At 39.6% G+C, this 22,008-nt stretch overlaps 1 pseudogene; it reads right to left on the bottom strand.

The window, feature by feature from the left end:
* Positions 1-297: 297 nt before the first annotated feature.
* Positions 298-5,565, bottom strand: LOC116561235 (annotated as a pseudogene).
* Positions 5,566-22,008: the final 16,443 nt, after the last annotated feature.

Genomic DNA, 22,008 nt, shown 5'->3' with positions numbered 1-22,008 from the left:
CACCAAAAAACTTGAGATAAATGCATGAATCTGAGTCTGACTCCTTGCCTAGACATAGTACCACTTGCTTTGCAGGAGACATAAGAGGTGTGCCCTTGGAATGGATGCTTTTTGAAGGTGTTTGCTAAGGGCATTTTCTCTAGGCGATTCACATGATACTAGCTAGAAAGCAACGTGGTAGGTGCCCATACACAACCCAGTAGAGCAGATTCTGTTACAAAGGCTATACAATTTCTTCCAGAGAAATTAAATGAATCAAAGGGATTAATATCCATAAAAGAAAACATATAGTCAGAAAAAACTTCGTTTCAACTTATTATGAAAAAATTACAAACAGAATTCAGCCTGACCCTTCTTCCTTTGATGCACTTGATTTCTACTTTCTTCTTGATTTCATCAAGATCTTAAGCCATAATTGTATTGAAACCTATTTTTATTTTATTCCCCTCACTTATCAAAATATTGTAATTTTATATACACGTGTCCAGTTCTCTGAAAAGAAATCCCCCAAAGTTCATAAGCTTCTATATCCCCCAAAGTTTATAAGCTTCTAATATTAAGATGAAAACACTCTTAAGGAGGGATACTGTGAAGATTCCTTATTTGTGTCTAGGCTTTCAAACAATTGGTGTTCCTCTCCAAAAAGAGGACAGCCTTTGCAGTGGGAGCACAAGGATTAGCTGGTGGATGTGGTAAAGGCAGACAAGCAGACAAGTTGATTGAAACGTGTTATAGTTCACAAAGAGCTTTGGCATGCACATGTGGTATCATTTGGTAAAACTCAGCAGACCACCATTGCTAGAAGCAATTTACAGTTGTCTTTTAATACGCTGTTCATTTGTGAATGATATTTTCTTTTTAAATAGGCAAATTTTCACTTGAAATATTGAAGTGTAAGATTCATATCATAAAGGCGATAAAGTCATGCATTCCTAAGTAAAAATAACACCACATTCTTAAAAGGACATTTGTTTGTTTATTGCTTAAATGGATTTCAGCCACTGGGGTACATTTGATACCAGTTGCTGTGTTTGCTCTAGCCTGTGACTAGAATGCCTGAGCACTAGTTACTCCAGTTCTAAAAAGCTATGAATTTTGATATATGGCTCTACATTATGAAAGCTTACCTCTTTATGGCTTCAACCAGGTGAGTGTATGGCTCTGGGCTTTTCTTTTAGGCTCTTGGAGCTAGAGAAATGAAGCTTGGAACGGGATCTGCAGGCACTGACTTGTAGAGGAGGGTCCCAGAGCTGCAGATAACATGGATTCAATGAGCTGGGAAACTCTGGCTAGGGAATGTGGAGTCACTAAGTCTTTCAAAGTAGGAAAGGAGCCCCAACTGTTAAGGCAGCTAGCCAAGCAGGTGACAAACTGTTGTACTTCAAAGACAGGAAATCCCTTCAAACGTTAAATTGTAAGGACACAAAATGACCTACATTCAGGAAAACAGGTAGTCAGTAACTCCACCTCAGGCTTGTTCCAGTTTACTGGAGTGTGTCTGGTGGGTATTAGCTGATCCTAAGGATCCTATTCTAAGTAGATGGCAGCCTTTTCCACCAGAAACCCATATTTTCAACATCTTATTTTTAAAAAGTCATTTGAGTTCACATCAGATTGAAGTTACTACGTAAGGACTCTCTCTGGGCCAGTTTTCGAGCTTAAAATTAGTCTAGTTTAAAATTACAATTACTCAAGATGTTTAAGAAATCTTACTAAACATCAAAACTAAGAAAAGGCATCCGTCTACAGTGTAGCCTTAGAAAACAACTGAAGGATTGCTTAAAATTGGAAAGACACCCTCGAGGTGCTCCAATATCAAGGCATAGGGCTCCCCAGTGGTTTTTCCTAGCTCTGAAGGCAAAGTCTGGATGGATTTCCTGCCAATCCCCAAAAGTACCTAGGGCTGTGGATACAGCAGTTTGAACCATGTGTCAATGCTAAATACTTGTCCAACTGGCTTGGAATAAAGGGAGGGCTGGGAGTGGGGATGACTGAAGGGCGCAGAGAAATGGCATATGCTATTTTCTCAAGACAGAGCCTCTGTCCCTAGTACTCGAAGAATTAGTGAACAAATGTGTAAGTGGGAAGGAAATGGATGGGTGAAAGCCAACCTCATCTCAGGACTAAACAGTTGTCCTTCTGTGCTTACATTTTCAAAATGCAAAAATCCAAAAAGCATTGATATTGGAAAATTCCTGGGAAACCCAAAAGCTTAACCACATTCCGTAATTTTATTAATTTAAGACTTTCCAAGGAGGGAGGTCAAGCTTAACTCTGCTTCCAGCTTACAAAGTAAGTCAACTTATTTTGTATGCATAGCTATAAACTCTTTGCAAGTTTCCTCGGTCAGGTACTCGGGATGAATTATGAATGGAATTAGCCAGCCTGACTTGGAATTTCCTCACTTTTACTGGTCTTTAAACAAGATTTTTCTACATTCATATGTAATCGATGGAACCAACACATGAAATGGCCCTTCACATAAAACACTCTCTTTTAGACTGATTTTGCAGTTAAGGAAACCTAAATATGAACTTCTGATGTGGAAAAGGTAGTTTTTATATGCTATTTAGAAACTGATCTGATGAGCTGACCACAAGATTTCTGTCAGAAGCTGAAATTAGGATTATATTTTAAAACACAATTGTAAATGCTTGCTTTCTTTCATAAAACCAATCTGCTTCTCATATTCCTAGCCTTAGTCACATTGAAAATACATAAATTTGGTATTTGGTTATAGAGTTTTGAAGCTGCAGCAAGGCAGAATCATTTAGATATTCATAAATACAGAGCATAAGAAATCCTTCCTGAGTGCAAGACTACCTTTAAAGTCATCATGCAAAGGAGTGAATGCCACACCTCCTGATTTAATCTTGGCTATTAGCTATTTCATACCTTAATATACATTCTTCCATATAAAACTTGCACTATCTTAAAACTTTCCTACAAACTGGCATGTCCAAATTATGTGCATAAAAAAATAAGATGAAGATTGATGCTAAGTTTTCAAGAGAGAAATGAATTTGGATTTTTTTTACACCAAAAAGGCACATGTTCAAATTTATCCCATGTATATAAAAAGATTAGTATAAAATATTTCTCAACTGTTGATGCAGAAAGTAGTATGGAACAAATTCCAATAATTTTTTTATCATATAGCTGATATAGCTAAATATTTGGAACATTTAAAAGAAAAGTGCTAATTAAAATACATATAAATTTTCAAAGTTTAAAAAGCAGTTGGAAAAAATACTTCTACCACTTAGAATACAATTACCAGCACAGTTTAATAGTCTTACAGATTTCAGCAGTAAAATGTGTTTAGAAATATTTTTTTCCATTCCTTCAAACATTCAGTGGGCTTCGAATATAATTCTACTTTCTTCATAAGATATTAAAAACTATCCACCATATTGAGAGAACTATATATTATGGTAATAATTTTTATATCTGATTATAGCATTTTTCGACTATGGAAAATACTCTGAATTCTTTTTGGGGGAAGGGAAATGGTGTGGAAAAACTACTTTTAAAACGCGTTTCTATCTTCATTTAAAATGTATAAATTCTCAAATTTCTTAACAAAAATCTTTGATCTCATTATTTTATATAGATTGCATTTACGAGCTTGGAAATCCTGTTCTCTCCATTAAACTCCTTAAACAGGACTATATTAATTTTACTTTAAAAACTACTTACAGCAAACATGTAGCTCAAAAGAATTAAAAATAATGAGTTGCAATGTTTTAATATTTATGAAAATTTTTTTGAAAGAGATGAACTTTAATCTGAAATCTGAACACAGAAAAAAATAATACAAGTATAAAGTTTCCTTTTGAAACTTTCCCTTTAGAAGAAATATTTATCGTACATTTCCACATGCAAAACTTTTAGTGTAAACTATTGAGAACATCCTAGCTAGTAAAACATTTGTTTCTGTAAGTCCACAAGAACTTGCTGTCCAGAGGCAGCCCTGGCCTACCATATCCACAATTGCATCTGCAGAAGGAATGGCTCCACGCCAGTCACTGAGTGTCATCTGTCCCTTCCCCAGGGGCAGGGACATTGAGTCACAATGAAATTTTATTATTTACGTGGATTCCTTTAAATTCTGTTTTCCTTGGGCTCAAAGCTTTGATAGTAAATGTCAAGCCACACTGAAGTTGACTTGTTTGCCTTTTTAGCTAGCACCCCTGCTCTCGGCTATTTCAAATTGCAAATAACAATAAACAGGTGGGTTTTTTAAAATCACTAAAGAACATCCCTTTTCATATAATTCATATAACAAAAAAAAAGTCTAAAACATGGGCATATATTTCCCACTGTAAATCAATTATATTTATTTCAGCCTTAGGTGTTAATAAGTGAATATTGCTTATTGAGAGATGCTTGGCTGTTCCATTTGCTCTTGAACATTGACCTTGCCACCTCAAAACCCAATGCCCTTGCACTTAGTCTAGAAAATTAAAAATGCAAGTCGTCCTCATCCTAGTAACCTGTGTAGGTCTCTACAAGAGACTGGAGGATCTGCGAGGTAACTAACTTTAACTTACTTCTTCTAGGCTTTATTAATGAGTTTATAAAAAAAAATATTAACTTTCCGGCGAGATGTGGCTAGTTCTTAAAAGCAACTTAAAACTTTGGACATCCCCTTATAAAAACGATGCCACGAAATGTGAGACTGCCCATTTATTTCCCATTTCACTTAACGCATTAATACTGACCCTTCGGACAGCAGCGGGGGCATCATTTTGGAGCTGCAAAGCAAGACGTGGCGCGTTGATGAGCTAAAAAGCACCCATCTTTCACTGGGCCCCTTACCAACATCTCTATCCCTAGAAGACAAATACTTTTCAGATTTCGCACCCCTCTTTACAAACCTGAGCAGGGCTTTCGGGGAAGGGGGAGGCAAAACTTTGGTGAGAGCTGCTTGTCTTCAGCAAAGCGAGGGCCGGCTGCAAAGGCGCAGGCTGGCAGTTCGGGTCATTTCCTGCGGTTCCCGAGTCTCCTCGGAGCAGCTTGGAGAGGAAGTCGGACTTCTTTTCCAGGCGGAGCCTCTACGATGGGCGCAGGAGCCTCGTGCGTGGGCCGGCATCTGGGCCTGGGAGAAGCGGGGACCCGGTGGCCCGCCCTCGCCCTCGCGCCAGGGTCACTAACCGGAGACAGGCGCGGTGGGTCGGGCCCCAGGCGGGCGGCCCAGCGCGGCCGGGAGGGCCGGGAAGAGGGGTCCCCGGGGCTGCGGATGCGCTGAACTCCGGGGAGGGGCTGGGCAGAAGAGAGAACGCACTCCTGAAGCCGCGTCGTCCAAACCCGGACGCACTTGAACCGGCGGCGAGGCCAGTGGCCCGCGGCCTTCGGAGCGCACCCGCGCCCCACGCAGAGCCAGACGCCGCCCTCGCCCGCTCCCCGGCCTCCCTTGGCGGGGCGGCCGGTCCCAGGGCGCTCGCTGAGGGCCACACCCCGTTCCCCGAGCTTAGCACTGCCGCGGGCAGGGCGCCCTACTCCTGGCCCCCGAATCTGAGAGCGGAGACCGAGGGCTGCCTGCGGCAAAGCTCGACTTACACTTCATTTTCTTCCGATTTAGAGAAAATGTCACAGGCGAGAGCGAAAAAAAACCCCTAACTGTAAATATGATTTGGAGGGGGGCGAGGGCGCGGCGGCGGGCGGCGGGCGGCGCGGGCGCCCTTGCGGGGATTCCCGGTCTCTCAGCGCGCCCTAGTGGACGCCCTGCCCTTCGCCGGCTCCGGGTGCTCGTTACAATCTGCAATATATTATTTCTTTCGAAGTATTGACAATGTGTGAGACTCCAGTAACCCCGGAGCTCTCGTCTGTAATCAGCACATTTATTCACATTTAGGGGGAAAAATCCGAATTAAATCCCCGTGACCCTGATTGGGTTACGGTGTCATTTTCCCTGGATCCTCTTTTAAATCCACTCCACACCGCTTCTCTATTACATGCTAATTTAATTTTACTGTGGAAGATATTTTCAGCATTTGCTGAGGACAGTAAATTTTGTAGTTTATGTTATTTCACTTTTTATGACTTTTTAACACTTAATAAAATTTTATTAGAGCACTTTTGTGTTTACAAGGCCACAAAACTCTTGGCAGGTTGTCAGAAGTCCTTTTTATTATGATCCTACTGATATACTGCGAGTAATGAAATAATCATGTCCAGAAATGTATCAAAGGCCAGAGGGATTATCCCACTTAATAGCTCCACAGATGCGCCCAGAAGAATGTGGACACGCGGCAGGACGGGCTGAAAGGCTGCGGGAGGAAGCAGGCAGCCCCCATCCTGGCTTTACCATTTCGGTTGCTTTCCTAAAAGGCTACATGCAGGGTCATGTGACTTTCCGCGGTCTCAATAAAAAAAAAAAAAAAGAATTTATTCTATTGCAAAATGTGCTTTTCTTTTTATTCTCCTTGTGTGGGCATTTAAGGCTGTTCTAGTGGCAGTGGGGCTGGCTGTACATATCCATGTCAGTCACCGCGCCCGGCCCCACTTTCTTCTCATTTCTAAGTGTACTTTTGTGGCATTTAAGCAGCCTATGGTGACATTGGTGTTGAGCAGCATTGCTTCCACAGCCCACACTGAAGGCATTGGGAGGGACCCAGGAGGGCACAAGGTGTTTTAAGGCCCTTTCCCACCTGCCAAACACCTTTTGCTGTTGCTTTTTGATTTTGTTTTGCAAAACAGGAGAATAGTGACTTAAGGACTAGGCTTTCTGCCTTGTGCCAGAGAGCCACAATACGCTGCTTTTATTTTTATTTTTTGGTAAGACTTGCAATGAGAGGGACTTAGAATATAAAATATTCATTTCTTTTAAACAAAACCATTTCTTTTTCTTTTAAATAGATATGTGATCATTTAGCACACGGGTGTTAAGTTCATTCTTGCTGCAAAAGAAGGCCATTGTATCTCCTGACCCCGAAAGCAAGGTGGGTGGCTTTGTTTTATAATTAAATTTTCTGTCTTCAGCTTCATATTTCTCTTTCTCTGTTATTTCCTAAAGAGCGTGTCAAAGTGATAAAAAGAGGTGAAGAATGGACTCATAAACAGAGTGATTTTGAAATTACTGTTGTCGCATCCACAGCACGTGTTCTTCTAAACTTTGGCTTTTTAAGGATTTCAGCTGGGTTTTTCACAAGCGTGTGTGTGTGTGTGTTTCATGTTCCAACATATCACATTAGGATTTTGTAATCTGTCACTGTTTAAAACAGCCTCTGGGAAGCACGCCTCTCTCTGGATTGCCTCCATTGCACATGTGTGTTCTCTCTCATTCCAGATATACAGAAGGCTACTCATGAGGCTCTTTGATTTCAACTTCAAGGGAGCAGTTTAGTTTTTTGTATGTCGTTTGCTAACCATGGACAAAACCTAGTGCCTGGTCTAATAGTCTCCTGTGTGTCTGTGATGATCTAGATTCTGTAAAGAGTGTCTGAAGGACTGCAGCCCTCCCTTTAAAAAAATTATGTCCTGAGATCATTTGGGCAGCCATTGATCTCCTTTTCTGATATTTTCCATTTGCAAATATGAGTCAGTTTTTCTTTTTTTCTCTTTTTCAAATTGTTTCCCTAACAGTTGAAGAACTAAGAAAGAAATTGATATTAGGCTTGACTAAACATTCTTTCTTCATTCTGCTTACTATTGATGGCTTGTTTTCTTTGCCTTTTACCACATGAGACATGAGAATGAGACTGAGCAGAGAAAAAGGTTCTAATTTTAGCTGTCCAAACTCCAGAGTGTTTTGCATAAGATAATTTATGCTCAAGTTCAGGAATCAAGAGGAGCATATTAATTTTCATTCTGCTATGAAGTGACAGTTCAATTTTATGAGTAATTTATGTCTAGGACAATTTAAATAATACTTAAAAGCCTGCAGTAGCTTTCAAGTTAGGAATCTGTTGTGTTTGATTATAAAGTAAACCTCCCCTAAGGTAGATCCTTCTAATGCATCAAAGTATGTTTTTAACTCCTATTCAAAACAGCAAGAGATCGGCTTACATATGATAACTAATGACACACAGCTTGGTTAATGAAGGGCTAACTAGTGTCCACAGGGGCTTTACAGTCCCTTCTCAGGTCTTCAGTGATGAAAGGAAAGAATAGAGTGAAGCCTTACCCTTTTTATCTAGGGACTCCATCTTTAAAAACAGGAGTAAAGGAACCACACCAGAGACATGCAATGGTCACCTCATAAGACAAGGTGCTGTTACAAAGTAATAAGGTATTGGTATTATTGAGGCAGATCCTAGAACTACTTTGCTTGGTTCCAATCCAATTCAGCTATTACTGTGTGGCCCTGGACAAGTTATGTAACCTGTCTGTGATTAGTTTTTTTCATCTGTAGACCGAGACTGATGCTAATACCCCCCACCTAGTTTTCTTGAAAAGTTAAGAGTTAATTCATATGGAATGCTGAAAACAGATCCTGAGTGCTTCCTAAAAAAAAACCTCCAGGAAGACTGACATATCCATCACCTAGCACAGTGCCTGGCACATAGTAGGTCAATCAATATTTATTGGATGATTGTTGAATGTTGTTTCACTGACTGCCCTAGTTGGTTCAGATATGACCCATGAAGCAATAACTGAAGCACTCAGCCTCAGGTGTGGACTTGACTACTGAGGGCGGACAGCACTCCAAGAGAAGTTTTATCCAACTGCCATTTTACTTTTTCTGTGGGTTTCTATGTTGTCTCCTTGATGAGCAATTAGGTTATGAAGTTCTTGAGAAATGAGAGCATCCAAAATTTTGGGGGGTATCTATAGCACTCACCACAGTGCTTTGCACGTAATAGACAAGTGGTAAGACAATTAATATACCGTACATAGCAAAGCAGTATGCATTACAGTCTTTTATTCAACGAACAGTAGTTATAGGCACTGTGCTAAATCTTTTGCATCCGTTGTTTCATTTTATTCTCACACTGATTTTCATATAGGTAGTTATCACAATCCCTATTTTATAGGTAAGGAATATGAGGCTCAGAGAATTCTAGTAACTTTCCCAAGGTCACACAGCTAGTAAATGACAAATCTGGTTGTTTAGTCCAAGGCTATGGGAATGTCAAACCTATACAGTTAGCACTACCCTGCACTGCCTCCCAATCTGTTTGGCTTTAAAGATTTCCTAATCAATCTGGTCATTTATAATTAATGTGTAAACCATAATGAACATGGAAATGATTAAGGCTGGGACCCATGCCTGTTATTCTTGAATGAGCCTTGTGCAGTGGTTGGAATACTAGAACCACTGCACAAGACTGTCTCCCAGGGCCTTTCCTGTCCTCAGCTCATTCCACCACTACATGTAGATATTTGAAAAGGGCCAGAAAAAAATCAGGGTTGCTTATCCTCTTTGGAAAAACACGATGAAGCTGAATTTACCTCAACTAGTATTAAAACATCAAGTGAACAGATTTACATATTGATTAAAGATGACGAAAGCAGAACTCAGACAAGTGGGTGGCAGAGCAGTTTTTCCTTTTAATCAAGCGTTCTTCCTTTATGGCCTTTAAAGATACACATTCTTCCAAGATACTTGATGGGTGTTCTGACCGTTTCAGGGAACGAAGAACAGCCTGAGACCATAAGGAAAGCCTTCATTCACATACGGGTTTCTTTAATGAGTAAGCAAGAGTCATGCAGGAGTTCTCTGCTGTAGCCATGTGATTCATTCTGCACCCCTGAAACAAATATATACAGAACCCCAAAAGAGGAAGCTAAGGAGCCTATGAGTTATTCCAAGAAATATTCAATATCCCCTAAGTAGAAACTCCATCCAGGGATAAATTTCAGAAGTAGATTCTGAAAAGATGGCAGTCACTGGCACTGTCTGGTAAATCCTATACTGTTCCTGAGAAGGCAAAAGTCAGTCTTAGATTTAGAGAGACTCTACTACAGCCAAAACAGTTTGAATTCATCTTGGACTCATGACTTTGTGGCTGTTACTGCTGGAACAAGGGGGAGGGAAATGGCGGGGAGGAATTGAGGAGTACCTCCGAAGAAGTCACAGTCTGCAAAGACTAAGCTCACTGCATAAATACAGCAGTGGCAGACTCCAAACCTCAATTTGCTGCTGAGGGAACCCCAGGCAGCACCAGGCTTTGGTGGCTTTGCTGGAAAAGAGTTCTGGGGTTTACCAGCCCTCTCATACATTTAACTTCGGGCACTCAACTCACCTGAAGTCTGAGTTTTCCTTATTGAACGAGAAAGCTAATCAGACTTTTAACGTTAATTTATGGGTTTTTTGAATAAAAGATATAGTTTTGAGCTCTTTACTGTGAAGTCTGATTAATTTTTTAATAGATGAGAAATTTGTGTCTTGATGAATATTTGATAAAAACAAGAGAGAACGTTAAAAAGCAGCAACAACAGCAGACTTCAATCCCACCAAAATAAAAATGTAGTCACATATACCTTGAAACTAAGATTAGAATCTCTAGGAAGAACACAGAGGAAATAAATGCTTAACCCATATTGCAGCAGACGTAATTTTAAGCCACCAAAACTTTAAGGTCCTTTGAACCATTTTCTTCAAATTCACCTTGCCTTTCTTTCTGCATCTGTGAATTTGCCAAGTTAAGAGTTTATTGCTGTAACAGGTTTTGAATGATAGTGCATCTGTTTTGAAAAGTACTTTTCAATTATTTGATGGTAAGAATGTGTGCTTTTTCTTTTTTATGTATCTTTCAAGCCAACTGCCTTGATATAAATGAAATATTAAAAAAAATATATTCACTCCTTTTAGACCAAAGCCAAACATTCCGTTCTATGAAAGTCATGAGTGGTAGCTGAAAAGAGGTTACGAATGAAATGGTATCTCCCCTCCAACATCAGCAGCTAGCTTGCATTTATTCCTCAATGTTCAGAATCTAGAATAAACACAGTGATTAGCAAGGCCAAAATACAAAACCCCAGGACACAAAGCTGTGAGCATGGGGAGGCTCCCAGGACAGGAAGCCGCTGGAAGCCGGTTACTAGGAGACACTCGCCTTTTGCTGGCCGCAGGAAGATGTCCTTGAGCATGGTTTCCCCTGTGGCTGGCTTTGGACAAGCCGTGAATCAGACTGTCCTTGCTGGTGCCGCCCTCCCAGCAGGGCCGACCAGCCCACCATACAGGTGCCACTGAGGGGCAATGGTGGATCCCGTTCCCTGGGAAAGTTTCTGACACGTGCCCTGCTTTTCTGATGTGCTCTTCTGAAATCAACAAGCATTTGATATCTACTCTGGGTTATAAGAATATGGAAAAAACAGCTTCGTGGACAGTGCTTACACCTGTGAGAATTTTAAAAAATAAAACCATACCTTAAGTTATATGAAACAACCTGCAAGAGCTGTAGGAAAAAAAGAGATAAAATAATGAGTTAATGGTAATTGAAAGAGAATTCAAAGAGGAGAGGGCACCAGAGCTGTCGGGTTCATGTGGGGAGGAGGGTGCTGGCAGGGGAACACCCTGTTTACAGTCAAGAGCTCTCTCAGAGGCCCCTTGACAGCAATGAACTTGTCTTTCTTGCTCTCAAAAGCATCCCTGGCACATAGGACAGCACATTGTCAGAGTATTTAGTGTTCAAAGGCTGAACAAATACAGGAGAATGAAGATGCTGAAGATGAGTGGAGGGGCTTTGTGGTCACTGTTGGTGTTCCAGGGAAAATCCATTGGAAATAACGAAGAAGACTGGCCTCATTGTTATCCGAGTCTCTATTGGAAAATGGTGAGAAATGAGGTGGCTGGGTAAGGTGCAGACCAGGTATGAAGACTCCTAAAAACCAAACAGAAAATGGCTTAAATAAATTAGAGAGCTATTGTGGGATTCTGAGCCTGGTAGAGATGAAAGTTTTATGGTTTACAAATGCTTCTCTTCAAATGCATCATCACTTAACATGTGCAGTTTATTATATGTCCATTATAACTCAATAAAGCTGTTAAAAATACATGATCTCATTAGGTGTTCAATATTTGGTGAAATGGACCTTATTCTTATTTCATTTTTACAGATGAGGAAACTGAGACCTAGAGAAGTTCATGGCTTGCCCGAGTTCAAACGTTTCAGATGACAAGCCAAGACTTCTGGGTCTTCTGCCTCCACATGCCCCATTTGCTTCTTTCTGAACACAGCTCTCTGCTGAAGGACTTGGAAGGAGGCTAGCTTGTGACTGGGGAGGCCAGGTGGGAGGTGGTGGCACATGGCTGCTTGCAGTTTTCTGTCCTTCTCTTTCCCTTGCTTTCTTGTCTATGCTTCCCTCACCTTCTCTTCTTTTCTCCCCCATTCTTTCTTCCTCCCTGCCAGTGTCTCAGACCTCTGGGTGGCATCTTGCTAAGCTGCACGTGTGGGGTTACTCCTTGACTGTCACAGCTGCTGAGGGGCCGGCTTTGGGGCAGTTCTGTGCCATCTAGACATGAAGGGCAACACCTTACATCTGTGGTACCTCGTTGGAGAAGTCTGATGTAAAAGTGAACACAAAGAATGAGATTTGGAGCCCGTGAAATATTACTAAGATTCAGACAATACGTGGAAATGTGGCATTTAAATATGCATTTAAAAGATTGTCTTAATGGTCTTCCAGACCTAGCTAAAAAAAAAAATTCACCCAGTTCTCACATGTATAAGTGAAAATCACTTAGACTTTGACTTGAATATTAAATGGCCTCAACCAAAAGCAAGTCGATCAAATTAGAAAGAAGGCAAAGTGGTGTGGGCTTTGGAGCAAGATGACTGTGAAGTTCAATCTGGATTCCTCTATTTACTAGATATCACTGGTTCTAGGTGCTTAGTCTCTTTGGGCCTCAGTTTCCTCATCTGTAAAATGGGAATAATAAGTCCAAATTAACAGGTTTGTTACAGCAATTAAATAACAAAAGTATTGTGCACAGTGCCCTCGCCATGTGAACGGTAGCACCAGCATCCGCATCAGCTCATCATCTTCATCAATGGCATTACCTGAAACACTGTCCTAGTCCCTGACATTAGAGAAAAACAGCCTTGTTTTCCTTAGGTTTTGGATTGTCCCAAGGCTGAAACTTTTGTAATGTTACAACTTTGATAATTTTTTCCCTTATCAGTTCCTTCAGCAGCCTTTTTTTATCCTACCAACTCGCATGTGTAGAGTTATTCAGTAAATGACACCAAAGAGTTTCACAGAGAATGTTTGTTGAACGTATGAATGTATGAAATGCACAATACCACCACCTCCAAAGCAAGTTTATTTTCTTCTGTTGATTCTAATGAGGATGTTTTTATGGGGTAGGTGGTGGTGGTTGGTATGTGGTTTTGATAACCAGGAGTGACGTGGCACAGGTTTTTCTGTGGGGTCAGGGACTGCTGGCCCATCAACCCAATCATTTGGAAATTCCTTTTCATGATACTGCAAAGCAACCAGCTGGAAAGGAAAATCTAGTTAACTAGTTCTTTTATGGAAAACATGGAAGTTGGTAGAAGTTTTTTTCACTGAGTATCTCCCCGCACCTCCCCAATGGCCTGGCTAGATTGACTCATTATTTCCAACCGACCAGCTTGACCCGACAGAGCTTCTGTGACAGAACCCCTGCCCAAAGCTCCTTCTGTCCCCAAAGCGCTCTGCTGGCTACTCTGGAGAGCGCAGGTTTGACGATTTCCAGTCTCCCCTCCATTGAGTCTTAACTGCTTCTAACAGTCATCTCACGTCTGAACCCCAATTTGCATCATGGGTAGAGACAAGGTGTAGAATATTAGGATCAAACAGTTGAATACATGGCAAATGGGAGTAGAATTAAGACAAACAACAGTAAAGAGATCAAGAAGCCTGCTAGCGTGAAAGGCAGTTTGGGCCGCTAAGTCACATCATCCCAAGGGGTAATATACAAGCAACTGGAAACAAGAGGTGTCATCTTAACAATAGAGTCAGACATATATATACACGCACACACCCTTTAGTCTTTTAGTTATACTTTGGGTTTTAAAAATGTTTAAATATTAGGTCTATATTTTCTTTTATTACCGGAGGCTCTTCTAGATTCTGCCAAGAAAGCTAGTACTAACAATAATGTTGAATAGGTTCTAAGATGGTGGAAAATCTCACTTAATTTCAAAGCCCCCTCATCGGAAGCTTAGACTTCCATGACAGCCCCTAGTTTCAGGCCCATGTTGGGAGTAATTACTGCCACTGGGTTTGTCGTGAGCCGTCTCACCTGGCGAATCTGCCTCTATATTTCTTTGAATGTGCTCAGATCAAAGGTCTCATCCTAAAGGAATATCAGACTAGACCACCAGACCTGTGTCTGAGAAACATGTTGTTTTTCCCCAGCACACATTTTCCCATCCATCCATTCATCCATCTCAACAAATAACCTTACACAGCTTCCACACCCTGAAAGGTAGATACTGTATCTGTCTACTTTATCTCCAAATCATAGTCCATAGCCAGCAGAGGGTAACCACTGAAAGAATGTTTGTTCAATAAATGAGTGAACAGTTATAAAATGCCCACTATGTTGGCATTGTCATATGTATATGACAAAGCACAGTCCCTGTCTTCTTGATACTCACAATTATTTTTTAGGATGGCTTTGTACCCCATCAGAAAAAAAAATAGATTTCAAGGCCGCTAATGCTCTTTTTATATTCCATTGTCTGGCTGTGTCTGTATTGACTGTGTAATATACTGACAGATTCGCAGTTCCCTTCAGAGAGAAATGAGAAAAGAAACAAACAGCTTCACATCAGACAGATTCTGATTATTTCTTTCTAACGTGCACAGCACCTCTAGTCACTAATGGTTGTAGGAGACTTTGGGGACACTAATCTTAATGCGCCATTTCCTACAGGTCTTGTTAGTTCCTAAAACCATCTGTAAGAAGTTATTGTATTTGGCTTTCTTAAGCCATATTTTTTAAGCACGACATTTAATTAGTGCTTGTTAAAATGTTTCAAGTGCTCTGGCCACTTCTCTCACCCCTGCTGTTTCTTCTTGGTCAGCATATTTTCTGAAAGTGTTTTCAGGAAAGAGCATCAGATGCATCTGTGTCTGGAGAATTGCTCTGTGTATCCACATGAAGCAAGTCTCTGAGAGCAACTGGAGGGACTGTCAGGCTGGCTGTGCAGAAAGGGCCTCCTGCTCACAGCAGCTTCTTTGAAAGGCCTCCGGTTTTGACATCGCATGGAAAAAGCTGAGACCTCAAAATGGGTTTGGAACCAACAACAATAGGAGGGTAGAGCCCTGGAGAAGAATGTCACATCAGGGAAATGTTTTGAAATATTTAATCTAAGAACTTTGGATTAACTTCATTATAACTGGTTTGCTTGAAAAGGCATAATTTTTAGTTACTCAAAGAGTCCTTATGAAAAATGCAAAATGGTTGATGGTGCTGAAATATCCACCCATGCTCACTAAAAGAATAACTAGGTTGAATATAATTACATTATTTTTGAAGCTGCCCAATACCATAAAATTAATTAAAATGTCAAACTGCTTTACAAAATAAGACATTTTTACTAAGTTTTTCCCTAAAATTCTTTATCCACATTTGGATTAAAATGGCTTGTTACTTGTAGTAGTTTATGAAGTGCAAATTCATGTCAAATCTGGTATGCAAAAGAAAAGTGTTTCAAGATAACAGGGAATCTCAGCATGAAGAAATGTGTGTATTTAGCTAGGTTAAGAAATGCTATCTAATCTACCAGGAGAACCCACTCAATTTTTTTTTTTTTTTTTGAAACACATATTCGAGGAACAAAAAGCTTTATGCCGGTCATTGCTTTAATGATATTTAAATTTTCTTTCTCTTTGAATTTTAGGTACTCTTCTAAGGTAATTCTTGATTAAGGAGGAAGTATAATAAACATAAATAGAGTTAGCCCATTTATTAATATTCCACATGTAAAGTAATTTCTGCTGGAGCCTTTTCTGCCTCTGTAATCCAAACATGAAAGTATATTAAAGACTTTAGTGAAGGACTAGTGTTTGGCACTGGGTGTCCAAACATTTCCTGCTGGGCCCTCAACCACTAACAAGCTTTTTGTTTGGTTAGGAGGGAAAGGGGAGAGTAAGGAGGTGAGTTGGCTAACTCTTAACATCTGAAATCTTTATCAGTCACAGCGACTTTTTTGGTTTGTGTTGATGATTTGTGGTATTGTTGTTTATCTGTATATCATTCACTTGGACTCGGTGTTTAGATGCAAAGATCTCAAGACCATCTGCAGTCTTGATGGGTAGTTGTAGCAGCCCGACCAGACATCTGTCTGTCAATTATAATTGCATTCCTGCTCCTAAAGTTGTTGTTAGATACTCCTGATTCCCTTTGAATGTACCGTGATAACGCCACCGTTTCAGGCCATTGATGTGAGAGACCGAGTTAATTCCTGTCTTTCATCTGGTTAGAACCAAGATTTAGAAAATGAACAGGAGTATCCATTTTGCTGGAATGGTGGTGATTTTTGTCTGCACCGGGTTAATGATACATCAGTTTCCTCCGCAGTCTGTACAACTCATTCTTTGAACATGGAGAGAAATAGTGCATCCAAAAATTATTTTCATGGTGTTGCCATGCTTACTATTTCCTGTTGTCTTTGTCTGAAAGTGTTTTAACAAAAACTAAGGTTGAGCATAAAAACTTTTGAGGCAGGGGATGAAAGGAGTTGTTATTATGTTTCCTTTCCAGGTTAATGTGGTTGCCTTTGATTTAAGCACAACATACGTAGGACAGGATATGACACCAATTAAAGACATGAAACTTAATTTTTGGACCAAACAATCACATAATCCTTCTTCTGGTATCTGGTTGAGGTTTACTGACATGGCATTTATTTCTCAGTCACGATTCTAAATTTATTGGTTTGGCTTTATTTAAGGTACATGGGGCAAGTAACATTAGTGCACGTAAAAACCTCGTAATGTCCCAAATTGTAAAGCAGCTATTATAAAGAGAACATATTTTTTCCTGATGACTGCCAACATGAGGTCAAGAACGCATGCACACTCACTCCACAAGCCCTGGGCTCACTCACTTTGTTTGGAGGCAGATTTTGATTTAAGATCTAAATTTAAAAAAAAAAAAAATCAATTTTATCTCATAGAGTACAACAGGGAAAATTTTTACTAATAACCTCTCCTTAGCCTTAAATTTAAATTGCATTTTTGTCAGGAGAATTTTCATATTTATTGAAAATCAAGTTTAGATAATAATAACAAAATAATTCACTAATCATCTAAAAAGATGAAAAGTACTGTATTTGGGTAACACACTTAAGTCATAAAATTGAATATTAGTGTTTAATCTTAATGCAACAAAATAATTAAAATAAAGGCAAAATATAGTGAGCCAAGTTAACCTCCCCATCTTTCCACTTTGACACCTTGTTTAACTCTAGCTAATGATGCTATGAAAAAAATATTAGCGGTTTCAGTTCAGCCCCTGGTGGTCTATGTCACATATTGCATAACCTGCTGGTGGGTCCTACAGTGCTATTTCTCATTTACAGACAGTAGCCTTTTATAATTCTGTCTGGAAGTGGGGGGATCGCAGAGGGAGGGTGTCTTGTTTTAACCTATTTATTATGCACTTGAAAACAGTGAAAATGTTTGTAGAAAGAAGTCAAATTAAATTTTGTAAAACACATTAGTACATTCACATGTTCAAATCTGAGCCTTCGACCCTATATCAAGTACTCAAGTCATTATATTTAAAAGAAAAAAAGTCACTTATGACTTCTACTCCATGTGGAAAATTACCAAAGACTGCAGTTTTTCTAACCACGAACATTTTCATTTCCCATGTGCAGTTGGTTAGCTCCTCACTGTATCCCCAAGGAGTCTGCGTGAGTCTGAAGCACTGCAGAAAAAAGAGAATTTTCACACTTTAAAAGAGCCAAGGCAGCATTTGTAATGATTAAAAATAAGAGCAGAAGAAGTAAAAGAGGAAAGAAATATTGGTCCTTGGTTTTCCTTCCCCTTTGTAAAAAGCGAGACCGTGGAGTTCCCAGGTGAGAGTCAAATGTGGGCTTGCTTTTAATTTTTACAGGACATTAGGAAGGAAAAAGAATATCAACTCCTTTCAGTTTCCTAGCTCAAAGTTGCTTGCAGTGAATACTAAAATGAAAGGAGTTATCAAGGCCAAATTCACTATACAGCTTTTGTGAACTGTTAGAAGCAATTTCTAGGACCTGTGCTTTTTACGTAGGTTTGCTTTCACTCTCAGCTTGAGTGTTAATTTTTGACTAGTTCTTTCTATACTTCGTCAAATGTGCACAGCCAGTTCTTTCAGCATCTCATACACACACGACATGCACACGCACACACACACACGCACACACATGTGCATTCTATATATGGATATAAAAGCAAATACCTCTAGCCACTTGGTAACAGTATTTTTAAAAGCAGCTTGATAATCTGGGTTAGAGAGTAGAATACTGTCAGACAACTCTCATGGGCACAATGTGTTCACTGTTTTCTGTGCCACCATTTTATTGTATGCGAGCAGACGGCAAAATGGTGGTTCCAGCATTTTGTTGTATAAGGACTCCTTCGCATTCAGCCTCTGATCGAAGAACCAGTTCGTATACCAATAGAAAAGCCAAATTTCTCAGGCTAGGAGACTGACTAAAGAAATCACATACGCAAATCTTCCTCCACTCACTGCTTTGCAGATGCTTAAGCAAAATTTTGCGTATATAAGCACAAAAAGAGACAATCCTTATTAAAATTAAAAATGGAACAAATGATATTCTGGTTAATTATGTAACTCAATGTTGTTGGTAAATACACACATTATTAAAAGGCCTTTCAACATTGCCATGAGTAAACTACCTTGAGAATAGGTCCAACAGAGAGTTAGCATAGAGAATGTGAATGTTTTACTTGTGCATAAACAATCTTTCTAGATCAAGGTTGAGGTCATTGGCAAGATAGTTTAGGTGAGCTCATTCCACAGTTATTTGCACATGCAAATTGGGGTTCCAGTTTTTAAAATATGATTGCTTTTTGTTCATGAGAAGAGCTTTGATTAAATTCTTAAAATAAGAATATTAAAATAATTGAATAATATATCCGTGCTAATAATACTCAATTTTAATTAGCTCCTAAATAGAATCAAAACTAAAATGGATTTTGACATACCCTTAACTGGATCTCAAATTGAAGAGAGATGAATTTGACTAAGAGAAGACTTTTTTTTACATTGCCATCTGTTACAGCTGAATTGCCACTCTCTTTTGTCTGAAGGAAAACTGAAGACAACTTGAGGCTTATAGCATATAGTATTTGGTTGGGTTTTTTTGGTTTTGGTGGTTTTTTTTTTTTTTTTGCTTTTTGCCTTTAGTTGCCAGACATTTGAGATTATAAAAACGATAGTACTACATAAAATAGACCTGCAGCAACACTGTTTATGGCACACACAACATATTACTTTGTGCTGTTTGGTGTGCAGGAGTTATAAATAGGAAAATGCGTAGCCATTAAATCTAGTAGTAATAGGACTCAAAGCAAGGTTTATTATACCAATGCCTGAAAAGCTTTACTTTTTTTATCTCTGTGTGTTAAATTTTCGTGTTTGCAACAGTGTTTTAGCTCTGCAGCTATTTATCTGGTAGCATCTTTGAGAAAAAGGAAATGGACACATGTCCATAAACAAAGGGCTCCACCTGGTGGTAAAGAGGAGGTATGAAATGTTGATGAAGAGAACTAATGATGCAAAAACAAACAGATGGAAGAGCAATATTTCCGTGTGTGTGTGTGTGTGTGTGTGTGTGTGTGTCCTATAATTAATACGTTTGAAAAAAAGAGAATAACAAAATCCTCCAAATTTGGATTCCAGTGTGGATATAGCCTTACAGCTAACATTATTTGATTACTTCTTTCACATTCAGTCATTCCAATGTGTTTACAAATTATTTTATTTGAAATACATACATCTGAACAGATATTAACATATGACCCTGACAGATATCAGGCACAATTGAAGGCAGACTATTCATATCGCCTGATCATCCTAGGTTTTAGTAGGATGCCATCTAGTAGACTGCTTTAAACAAAGAAAGCATTTGTTCTAACATGAGGGCGTCCTTTAGGTGGCTTTGTGGCTCACCTAGTTAGGGAGACCTGCAAAGGATGTGGTGCAGAGCTCCGGGAAGGGAAACAAGGGTTTCAAATCCATGACTAAGAAACAGAAAATTGCTCATTTTTAAAATGTCATCTGTGGCTGAAGTGTTGAAGAATTTGAATCTACATATTGTGATTCTTCCACCTTTCAAACTCTAAAATTAGGCCAGGAATTACATATATCAAATACTATGCAAAATGTAAAACAGGCATGCCGTTTATGGCTCTCTACGTAAGGTGGAAATTAAATCTTCAGCCTCCAATAAAATTGTATTTCTGTAATAAAACTGCAGCACCTTGACTCTAGACTACATTGAATCCCAAATTAAACACTCCATTTGCTGTACTGTAACAAGCAAAAGGGTTTGCTACACTGAACAATATTATAGATAGGAAAATCGTATTCTCTTTTGCTTTACCACCTATGCAGAGACCACCAAAACAGGCTCATTCCCCATCTCTTCTTTCTCAGAATGCAACATGTTTTGATATGGGAAATTTTAAAATTCTGTCCTTCATTGCTAAAATTTATATTTCTTCCTAAATTCTATAAATCAGCATAGGTGGTTAGGCCTTAAAAACAGTCAACCAAGTAGGATATTTATTACAAAATGTCTACCACATTTCATGGATAACTCAGGCTTATAAGCAGAAACAGCTGGTGTGCTAAAGGCTTTGTACATTTCTTTATGCATTATGTATAATTCCATATAACGTACATGCACCGTTCACTCCACATTCATATCTGAAGTGCACACATACTGCTACATAATCTATGCGACTTTTAAACTTAGGATCTGTTAATACATATATATTTATCTCACCCAGTGTTGATTCAGAAGAATTAGACTGGATGTTAATTTAAGCAGTCTAATTCTATAGGTTGATTTTTCCCCCCATCATGCCATGACCCAGCCAACACTGACTTCTGACATTTGTAAAGTGTCTCTAATAGAAATGAAAGCCTTCCCTGGGTGAGGAATAGAAAGCAAGGAATACTAATGTTGCTTCTTCTTACCAACTAAAGTGCAGGCGAGCAAGACAGGGAGCTCTGTCCGTGGCCCTCTCTGCCTCGGCCATCCCTCGGCTCTGCCAAGCCACCCTCTAGTGGACTGAGCGGGGAATATCCTTCCCTGGCTGCCTCACTTGGCTATTCATTTAATAAATAAGCTTCCCTCCCCTTCTCTCAGGAGATGGTGGATATTATTAACCTTCAAGCACGATACAGCGAGATGAATGTTAATCATGAGGGGATTTCTCATCAAGTTTAATGGTGTAAGACATAGAGAAGTTGTGTTAGCAGTTTCGATCCTGCTAAAAATGCTAATTGTTATGTTTCATGTGATAGGTGAGGATAGTAGGAAAACAGCAACGGCTTTAGCGTTTCCATTTGGAAGTTGTTGCCCATAATTTTGAGGCAAATCTAGAGGAAAAGAATACAGTCCTTGATATGAATCACTTGCCAAGAGGCTAATTTAGGACTGTTTCTTTGGAGGCATCGGAGATTTGAGGCTTGACATCTACTGAGCTCAAGAAAAGAGAATTTTCTGCTGTGAGGAACTGAAGCCAAAAGAAGAAATTTTGGACCTAGAAAGAACACGAGCCTATGGTAAGGGATACAGAGGTTATAGTGTTGAGTACTGATCTTTTGAGCACTTTCGATCTTCTACATTTTTCTCTGTATTTCACTGTCACTTTTGCCAATATGTAGAGGTAATCTTTTTTAAAAGCAGTTATTTCATCCTGACCTAAAAATCATAGTAAGTGCACTTAGGAGTCCTAGATGAGCCCCAAAAGAAACACCATTTTTGTTTTTCTCAACAAGTCCGTTTTCTTGCCCCATGAGTTGTTACCTAGGCTCTGGCATAAGGACACCCTACTGTCCCCAGCTTCGGTGACCCCAGTCTTGCAGAGTTGGCATCTCAT

The sequence above is a fragment of the Sapajus apella genome, unplaced genomic scaffold, assembly GCF_009761245.1.
Source record: "Sapajus apella isolate SASKATOON/1434 unplaced genomic scaffold, GSC_monkey_1.0 scaffold28, whole genome shotgun sequence".
Taxonomy (NCBI): domain Eukaryota; kingdom Metazoa; phylum Chordata; class Mammalia; order Primates; family Cebidae; genus Sapajus; species Sapajus apella.
Note: the sequence above shows the minus strand (reverse complement) of the source record. Positions and strands in the feature narration are given on the sequence as shown.